Source organism: Ambystoma mexicanum, chromosome 11, assembly GCF_040938575.1.
Source record: "Ambystoma mexicanum isolate Mex_15411 chromosome 11, UKY_AmexF1_1, whole genome shotgun sequence".
NCBI classification, from domain to species: Eukaryota; Metazoa; Chordata; class Amphibia; order Caudata; family Ambystomatidae; genus Ambystoma; species Ambystoma mexicanum.
Window position 1 is genome coordinate 498,264,983 of NC_090934.1, and position 8,901 is coordinate 498,273,883.

At 45.1% G+C, this 8,901-nt stretch overlaps 1 pseudogene; it reads left to right on the forward strand.

The window, feature by feature from the left end:
• Positions 1–1,980: 1,980 nt before the first annotated feature.
• LOC138505012 (midnolin pseudogene) lies at positions 1,981–2,780 on the forward strand (annotated as a pseudogene).
• Positions 2,781–8,901: the final 6,121 nt, after the last annotated feature.

Genomic DNA, 8,901 nt, shown 5'->3' on the forward strand with positions numbered 1-8,901 from the left:
ATTAGGAGGCACTGTACCTTCCTGTATTGCACCATGATCTCACAGGGAATACAAATCTCTAAGATTATCTCTCCATCACTGTTATTGTGTTAGAAAAAGTTCTGAATCGGTTACCTCCTTGAGTGGAACAGTGAGGTTGATGCAAAGCACAGTACACCATTTGCACCCTTGTCTGTCTGTTCCTAGTACAACCACTCTGTTTGTATGTCTAGAGATAATATTGTACCCGCCAATAATTCTGGGGACATTACAGGGCAAAACATAAAATCTGTTGGCAGTCTCCAACAGCCCCAGGCAATTTGTGGCACTGTCTCAAAGAGTACTGTTATGCCATAGATAAACATGACGGGGTCTACAGGTATTACCCGGACCACCACCTCACATGCCATTGCGCGCATTATCACCATCGCTCTCATTGCACACATCCCTGGTGGACAGCAAAACTCTTAGATTACAATAGGGGAGTGTGCACCACCCTCCCCCTACTTTTACATCCAAATCTATAGTGTATGGAAACGTAGAGATAGTCCCAGAAAACCCCTGCATGTCGAGAGTTTTGCCAGATCATGGGAAGTCCCATTCACTGATGCATGATTTCTCAGTGTCCTAATCAACCATAAAAATGAATGGATTGTTTCCTATCTCTTCCCCCCCAAGGTTTCCTCTTTAGGGTTGAGGATAATCGACAGGACCGGACATGCAAGAGTTCTATGTGGGCTGTCCTAGTCAGGGTATGTATTTGTCCCCAGAAATGAGAAAGGGTTGCTCCCCACCACGGTTGCGCCTTGAAACGGGGTGACAGTATCATTTTGCATTCTATTGAATGGTTTTATGCCACCTGCCTGTTGGAAAGTGCTCTGGGTTTCATATTGTTGCATTGCTTGCAGTTGCTGCTGTTGCAAGGATGGGACTGGGATCTGCGGGGGCAACTGCATGTATGCCTGGTGTGTTTTTTTGGGTATAGAGGTAATTCTGAGCAACAGCCCTTGGGGGGGCTCTTAAGGTGGTGGACCATAACTCTGTTGGCCATAACTGTACCACATCCCCTGTCTGCTCCTACACTCCCTTGAAAAATGTCCCAATTTTCCACAGTTCCAACATTTTGAAGGCCCAATTCCTCCCCCTGTAGCTCCCATTCATCCAAATCCCTCTCCCCACGCCTTGGAATCCACCTCTTCCTTGCTGCTATCCTTCTTGCCACAGTTGGCCTGGGTACTGTACATTTCCGTCCCACTGTCTTTGTCCTCCTTCTGACCACACCACAGCTATTCTAGTGTTAGCGAAATGTGTGGTGTAACCTGGCACTGCTGTCTGTACTGACATAAATACTTATGCCTCCACAGCTACCATAGCTAATTCAATTTGTAATAGTTGTGCTTTGAAGCACTCCACCTGTGTATAAGCTTGGATAAATAAACAATTACAATGTACAATTCCTCTACCTGCCGCCACTGAGTCGTTTCCCTGTCACACTCCTTGATCTTTGGCAATGGTGCAATATTATGCTCCGTATTTCAGGCCACCCCTTTGCTTCAACACCCACAAATTTGTCTAGTGCTTTTTGCACCACCTTGTTTAGGCCCTTTTTAATAATAAATGCAATGAAAAGGCAGCCAGCAGTGAAGCCAGGCTGGTCAGTAATGGAGTGCCCAGCCATGGCTTGGGGTGATAACCTCACCAGGGAGTCAGCATGGCAGGCACAACCTATGCTCCATCCATCCCCTCCCCCATACCCTACCTTATTCCATCAGGGGAATGACTTCCTGTCTGGCCGGTCTCCTTTGACCCTTACTCTACGTGTTGGTGATCAAATGATGTTTGTGCAACTTCAGCTCGCTGCCCAGCAATGGTGCCGTGCACCGACATGTGCTGAGCAGCAGGGGCGGAGTTGCATCTTCCTCCCACTACCAAATATTGCACAGTGGCTCTAGCTTTGCCCTTTTCCATGGAGCCCCATGCCAACACTCTGTCTATCCAGCTATGCCAAGCCCACAGTTGCACTGTACCACCACGAACACCGCCCCTATAATTGCAGGCATTTTCCGATCTCATGGCACCACCACAAAGACTGCAAAAACTGACAGTGGCATGTCTCCATGTCCACAGGTGGGTCGCAGCTCCATGAGTAGAGCCACGAAATGTTTGGGCAACAGCTGTACACCAGCCATCGGTCAATCCAGAAAGCCTGGTGCGATCAGTGAAAGCTTTGTGAACCATGCAGCTGGAGTTTTCTCAGGCACCTTCTCTGGCACTTTACAGCCTAACTGTCAAGACAGCGCTGGCCGGCCCCGGCGGGATATTGGCACCATTATGCAGATCCTGAATGACCTCCTTAGTGTCAAATGGCACTACCAGGGCATGCCTCAGTCCATGACTCAACTGCGGTGCCAGACACAGTGCACCACCTCTCGCGACATTTCCTCAGACCACATCACCAAAACTACCTCTGCAAAATCCAGAATGACACAGCCTCTGCATTCAGTGGTCCGGTGCCAGTGCCAAATCTGTTTGTGCAAGCCTGTGGGTGATCGCACGAGGCAAAACCAGAACCGAGCAACATGCTGCAAGGTGGAGAGGTTGCAACTGCTAATGTAGCAGAAGCGTATGCGCAGGAGGCATGCTGTGATGCACATGCTCCCTACCACTAGTTGCCTAAGCGTAAAAGTGTTTGTGCCAACAGTCACGGCAGTGTGTCCAGCGAAGGCAGCCTGGACTTGGAGGACATGCTGTGGAAAGCTGAGGTGGCAGCTGACATGGTGTTGAAATTTGTGATGGGGTAGAGTACTACAACCTTCTTGCATGACAGGACATGGTTTTTGGCATCTACAGGGGACTTGTGTATGACTTGTGGCCTTCAAGGTCCAGGAGAAGGGGCAGAGAGTAGGTCTTTCCCATTGGACACTTCTGGCATCTCTTGGAACTGAATTCACTCATAGAGGCGATGGCCGCTAGATAGGCCCTTGGTTTTTGTGTTTATATTTTTGGGGGTATTTAGGACTGAATTACATGGACCAGACATAAGGAGGGTAAACAAGGAAAAAAACAATTGAACATTTTAATTTTTTTTTATTGTTTGAATAAAATTCTCTGTGGGCTCAAAACAAACACAAACTGACATAGAAAAGGGGTACTGATTGATCCCATGAATTACCTGTCCATGCTCTTCACATCTCCTGAACTTTAAGAATGAATTGGGCGGGGTCTTCATCATCGTCCATAGAACATTGCATGATACACTGTATGTCGGGTGCATCAGTAAATGATCACCGTAGTGTGTCCCATATCTTCACTTGCATCTTATTAAAGGAATCTCCATCATGTGCATTGTTTCCCAGAGTTACTCCAGGGTGTCCTGCTTTTACCTGCAAATTGGCAGCCTGATCTCCAATAGTAGCTACCAATAGGCTTTTGATGTCCCCGACTGCTAGGGGCACTCCTGCTATCTGTTTCTCAAATACATAGATCTACTTACCCGTGCACGCCGTATGAGCCGGGTGCGCTTTTATGAGGTTGTTTTTGTCCATCTGTGCCCATGGCACAGGATGAGGCCTGCCGGCCCCTTTATGTATGAGAGGCATTTGCATTCATACCTTGTTCCCATCTGCCTTCTTCCCGCTTCCCTTTATCTTTCCACCGCCATCCGATGAAACCTGCTCCTTAAACTGCCATCCCATAAGCTTTCTACCCGTGAAGTCCATTCAGGCACTTTTTCTGCCTCCTCATTCTTGTCACTCTCAGACTCATTGAATGTACTCCACCCATCAGCATTGTCATATCCTAGGTAGTCCGCCCCTTCAATTCCTTCGCTCTCTTTTCCTACATGTACATTTTGTATGGGTGCATGTTCTATCCTGAATAGGACATCTGCTTTCCATCCATTTGGTGCCTGCTCTACCTGTCTGTCAGCCTTCACTTCATTTTGCACTCTTTGCAGTCGATTCAATTCTGCTCTTGTTGAGACCAATTTCACCTCTAAATCTCTCTTATTGACATCGGCATGTGCTGGGGTGTTCGGAGGGGACACATATGGGGGCGGTGGGTTTGTTGTTTCTGTGGATACATATGTTGGGTTAATCAGTGGCTATATCCCTCTGTGCTCTATCGCTGCCCCGTCCTATCTTCCTGGGCAATCGTCCTTGCTACCGTCCTGTCCAATCTCTCCCAACACTTGTCAGTGTCTTATAACATTTTTCAAAGATCTAGTATTTCCTTCCGTCTTTGTAATTGTTTCCCCTTATATTTAGCTGCTAGTAATATGGACATATGCTCAAGCATGTCCTTATAATGGGACCCCTTCTCTGGCCAGATACAGGGTATTCCCCATCCTCTTGTTTCCATCACCCACTGCTTCTGGTACTTCTCAAGTCTGTCTCAGTACAGCGGTAGGCCTTACACATATACTCTATAAGGGTTTCTCTTCCCATGGTAGTGATGATAGCGCCCTGGATGTCTTTACGCCTGTGCTAACGCACTATGCATACTGTGCACTCTGTTACTGCTTGTCAAGAAAAACAGTCAATATTCCATCCTCTCCCTCCCATCAAAAAATAATAAAATACTGTTCCTCTCCACCCACCCCTTTCTCTTCCCACACTCCCACTTACACACTGTACACACTCAAAACATATAACTAATTACACAGGCCTTCACTCTACAAAGTAAAAACATAAATAAAACAAGTTAATATAACAAGCTAAAATAAGAACAACTACTATTCCTGAGTTCACTAATTATACGGGGCTCCTAATCATTTCCTTGTTTCCTCTGTTATACAATGCTTGTGGTACCACCTTATCCCCACTCTCGGGGATGCTCCCTACCATTCCATTTTCCTCTCCCTAATATTCTCCTTAAAAAATGTAAAACACCCAAACATACCACACCCACAACACACCAACAATTTCACTCTGACCGTTTAAGGGATTATGGCTGCCATCACCCTCCTCTGCCAGCCTATGGCACGCTCACAGCCTCCACTGTGTTGTGCATGCACCAGTTACATGGCTGCACTTGTGAAGCATAGCCCTTTACACATGTACCAAACATTGCAAGTTTCCCGTAGCCAAGATACTTGGATGTACTAAATGTACAAAGACTAAGTTGCAGTGCCACAAGACCCACAGTGGCACAGGCAGCATTTTATGTTAGGAGAAGAGCTCTTCTCGCAGCAATGCATGAGCCATCACTGGTATTGCTATTTTTTGGATACAGATTTCGTGTTGTGTTTAACAGCTATCTTTATCAAATGCTGACAACCCTCTATCCACGGTTCCATGTAATTTCATCGCCAGCTATTTCATCCCCTGTCATTTTAACATGTAGATTCCAATGAAAATTCCAACGAAAATGCTCATCGTGGGGGCGGGGTTTCAATGCATTTGTTTGTCACTTATAACTAGAATACACCCAATTGATGCATAGATCTTACCAGGATGCCTTTACCTGTGCAAAAATGTCCATATCAAGATGTGTACTCTGTGTATGTATTTATAATGCGATCAACCTATCAGCGGTGCTTATCAGAATGTCTCACTGTTGTTGTATGAACTAGGAGATAGATACTTTGAACTTCAGAATTCTGAACCATTCTGTGGGCATCCCAGCCAGACACAGGTTGCAATAATTTAACACTGCCAGTGTTTGTTCACCACAGAACCACATCAACCATTGGCCAAAGTGCAGTATCTTTATTCAGCACCCTGAGTCCGTTTTTAGGTTACAAACTTTAGATGAACTTTAGGTCAGTACACTCTTCACGTGGTGGTGTAAGCATTGAATAGACACTGACCAATGAGCTGCCAGTTGTGCACGCCAATACGCAATGATGACAGGTTGCCTATGGCAACATGACACATTTAGTACATGATGGCTGCCATAGTAGTGGTTGTGTTCCTATGCAGCACATTTGCATCGCCTAAACAAAGAATACCACGCTGCAGTCTGCTTCTGAGAGTTGATCCCGTGGTTCGTAGCATATGTGCCATCCAGTTTACTAGGTATGTGCCATATAATTTATCAGGTACCACGTTCAGTCTTCTCTGTTGGTTTCATTTCTATATATAAACAATTAGACCAAACCTATGATGCACATATTTGGTCTGCTTCTTTTTCTATAGGTAGCGGCATGAATACCAACTATAGGACCCACTGCTTAATCTGTATTGACCAATCAAATAAGCTGTAATGATACCTATGTCTGTGTTTGCATGCAATTTTCCATTTACTGCTACCATATCTGTACCTCTGTAACTAAGCTCATGCAAGTAACAGCACCTCAATGCCCTTGGGCTGCTTGCGCGCTATATAAATATAAATAAATAAATAAATAAATAAATAAATACATTGGCATCCATCACAGACTTGCAGTAAGAGACAAGATAAGATATTTACTTTGGTGTATCTGGAATTTACGGAACAGCTTCTCCTCCCCTAGGTTAGAGACCTGACTATGTTCCTAAAGCATTACACCTTTTTATCATAAATAGATCTAATTGCGTTACAGGAGTTCGGTAGGTACCACTGCTCGAGCCCTCCGCCTAAGTGAACTTGATCTGCTTACAGCTTCCCTCTAGGCATCCATGGATCACCATGACCACAAGCTTTACCATATTTAACCCCAGGTACATATTCATGCTTGTGATTGGATTTTTAATGAGATAGCATTGTGTCTAAGTATTTAAGATTTGTTAGAAACATAATATTTAAAACTGAAACACTGTTGTAATAATTATGTATTCATAGAGTCTGTCCTGAAGAAGGACACACCCTCCAAAATACATTGGCAAGGGCCTCTGCACAGCACCAAAGAAAAATGACAAATTAAAAAGAAGATTTCACCCACAATATTATGGGTCTACTAGATGTTGTGTACTAGCATGATTGTTTAGAACATGCAGTAGTATTTTCTACACCCAATGGCGTCCTCAGGTCTGGTGATCTTTTCACCAGACATATTATTCTGTACCAGGGACAGGTTAACCCACCTGAAACATCTATTTATTATTCACATACAACTTGAATTTTGATGCTCACCTGGGGCTTATTTGCAATAACTTCCCGTCTTTTAGACACATATGATGATTATATGAAGAGTACTTAAAAGGGGTATAAAGGTCGATTCAAGGGCTAAAGTACATAGGAACGTTTGGTCAGGGATTAACCTAGTGAGTATAAGACAGATTGGAGCGTATATCTACCACTGGTCTTCCCTCCACAGCAGGCAGGACACTTACTGGACCTCCACCTATCAAAATACCCTATTTTCTCCTCTGGCCACAGAACACTGCAGCAAGCAAGTGTGTCAAAGGGCAGCCATGGCAACCTGTGTTCTCATTACAGTTCATGGTGCTTGAGGGCTCCAATTCATAGGACAGGCAGAAGGAGCAGCAGTATTGCAGATCTTCTACGTTCTAAGGTTTTGGAGCTGGAGCACCTCTCCTACAGTCTCAGGTGGGGTGCAGCTCAGCAGGGTTTACAACCACTACAGATGAATGCCCACAACTGAAAGCAGGTCTAATAGAAGGATGTGGCAGGACACAAGACATAACACCAGGCAACAAGGCCTTAGTGTTAGAATCAGGCTCCCTGGAAGAGAGTCTTGAAAGCACAGGGTGACCCAGAAACAGGCTCTTAATTGAGGGGCGTATTAGGCAGGCAAAACCATGGCTTGACTTATCTTTTCAAAGGTATGGGAAAATAGGAAGAACTGGTGCAGTGGGATTCAGAACAGATTCACTAAGTACTAAAAGTGGGGTGAAGGTTGTGGTGAACCAGAAGAAGGGCCTGGACCACTGACTGATACATTCTTAATAATCTTTATTTAAAAGTAATAGAGAACTCATGACTTGCCCTATTTCGATGAGGGAGTTCACTACCTAAAACTAAAATGAAGGGTGCATTTTAAAGAAATCAGTCCTTTTTCCAAAATCTATCCACCAAATCTGGCCCTACCACATACAAAAACTGAACTAAAAAGAGAGGCTGGTGTAATTACCTCTTTTCCGACATCTGCCTGGCCCAGAAAACGTGGGTGATCTGTATGTAGTTTCAAGTTCATAAATATCAAACCAAATAAAACAAGTTCTCAGCATTCCTGCAGCCTTTGTTAGTTCAATTAAAAGTTTATATTTATAATGATTTTCATGCCCCTGGGACTCCCCTAAAGTCCTATGGTGTTTTCTCAAACTTGACTTTTCTGAGTTCATGTAACTCGCAGAGGGCTCATGCCCACTCAGCATTTCTAGTTTTCCTGCAAACACGTTGGCTCTCCCAGCCTGAATTTTGAAATATTCACACTTCTTTCGTTCAGTTTTGCATTGGGTGCTTGCCCTTTCAGGTTTCTAGGGTCCCTGAAACCTCCCAGCCTGGATTTGAAGTATCTGTACTTCCTTTGCTTATCTTCACGTTGAGCGTGTTCACGCTCAGGTTTATAAGACTCCCGCAACCTTATTGGCTCCCAGCCTGTCTTTGAAGTATCTGTTCTTCTTTCATTCAGCTTCACGTTGGGCGTTTGCCCGGGTGTCTAATTGTAACCTTGTTAGCTCTCCCAGCCTGAATTGGAAGTATCTGTACTTCCTAATGGTATTCTATTCATAGGAGGTTTAACCTCCCTGATGCTGCGTGTCTCCTCAGTGGACATCCATCAGTCAGAGAGCTCAGGAATTCGGGCTCTCTTCAGCTAGCTGGTCTCTGCTCTTGTTACTGGGCGCTGAGTCCACCATGGCCTGCCTGTGGTCGTGCCACCAGTGGAGAAGTGTATCTCTCTGTCTCTTTTCCTGGGTAGGACTGTGCAGTTGGAGAAAACGTCAGCTTTTTGGGGTCCGGCTAGCATTGGTGTCTCTCTCCACACTCCATTGGGCTCAACAGCCTTGCTTGGCTCCGCCTCCTCAGGGGTCTTCTCCA